The following is a 1,408-nucleotide window of genomic DNA, read 5'->3' as shown; positions in this document are numbered from 1 at the left end:
TTAGACCACTGAGCCATCTCACCAGCCCCAGCCCCACTTACTCTTGACAAATAGAATTTTTATGTCCATTCAATCGAAGAGTCTCTTACACCTTTCTGGGCCTATTCATTTGCAGGTAGGCAGGAGAAACTATAGACAGGTTCTTCTATCATATGTTTATATAGGATGCCCCATCTTCATATACTGTCCAGTTTCTTCAAAATAAATGGAGTGACTTGCAGCAGGGCTATGTAGATGAGGAAGTTCCGTATGGAGCAAATCCAATGGGTGCCCATCTTCCGTTTCATCTCTTCAGGGTCCAGCTTCAGGGCGAGGCCCTTGATCCGAGACATCTTCACTCTGCACACCTTCCAGCTGCTGCGCTTTGCTCTCTCTACTGTTCATTGCTGGGACAAAATACCCAACACCCAAAGTGAAGGAAGGAAAGATCTGTTTAGCTCCCAGTGTGTGGAGGTTTCAGTCTATACTCGGCTGGCTCCTAGACAGAGCGGCACAAGGCAGAGGGCAGCAGGTCATGGCTGAGGAAAACAGCAAAACAGCAAAACAGCAAGAGCAAACGGGAGAAGCAGTGGCGGCAGCAGCAGAAAGCAAGCCTCTCTCCTTCCTTATATTGCCTTCAGGGCAGGAGTACCACTCACACCCATAGTCCCAGCACTGGGTCATGAACTAATCAGAAACTCTAAAAGTCCACCCCATGACTGCATGAGGCTTTGGGGGAATGACTAGACACAATCAATAACACCCTTTCACTTCATTCTTTTAATAAACCTAGTCAGAAAGTCTCTTTGGTAACTTGCAGGTCCCCTCGCAACTATTTGAAGCTATTTCTGGTTTTTTTTTTTTTGGCGGAACCAGGGATTGAACTCAGGCCCTTGCGCTTGTCAGGGAAGCACTTATTCCACTGAGCCATCTCCCCGGCCCCATTGAAGCTATTTCTTTGCAATAAACACTCCTCTTTTTAATTTTTAAAATCTTTTATATATTTATTTGCTGCAGGGTCTCCTTATGCAGCTTGGACTTGTAGTGATCCTCCTGTCTCAGCCTCCCCAGCACTGGGATTACAGGCATGCACCACCACACCCAGTTTCAGTGGCTGGCACAGTGTTCCCAGGATTCTGTTGCTGGCACAGCATGTGGTACTGGGGATTGCACCTGGGTCCTTGAACTTGTGAAGCAGGCACTTAGACTGCCAAGTTATCTTCCCAGCCCAATAAATACTCCTCTTTGCCTCCTTGTTTTGTCTTCCAGTTCAATCTTCAACTTCATGATACACTGACTCAGGCTATGCTATACACAGTGACTGTGGATCAATGTATTTATTGCATAAATACAGAAACAAATAAAAACAAAACTTGAGATTAATTTATTCGTGCCAATTTTTTTTTTCATAGGCAAGTATCTGAGATTC

General features: G+C 45.4%; 1 pseudogene; it reads right to left on the bottom strand.

The window, feature by feature from the left end:
• Nucleotides 1-176: 176 nt before the first annotated feature.
• LOC101576391 lies at nucleotides 177-332 on the bottom strand (annotated as a pseudogene).
• Nucleotides 333-1,408: the final 1,076 nt, after the last annotated feature.

Source organism: Octodon degus, unplaced genomic scaffold (assembly GCF_000260255.1).
Source record: "Octodon degus isolate 3935 unplaced genomic scaffold, OctDeg1.0 scaffold00001, whole genome shotgun sequence".
NCBI lineage: Eukaryota > Metazoa > Chordata > Mammalia > Rodentia > Octodontidae > Octodon > Octodon degus.
This window is presented reverse-complemented; position numbering and strand designations above follow the sequence as displayed.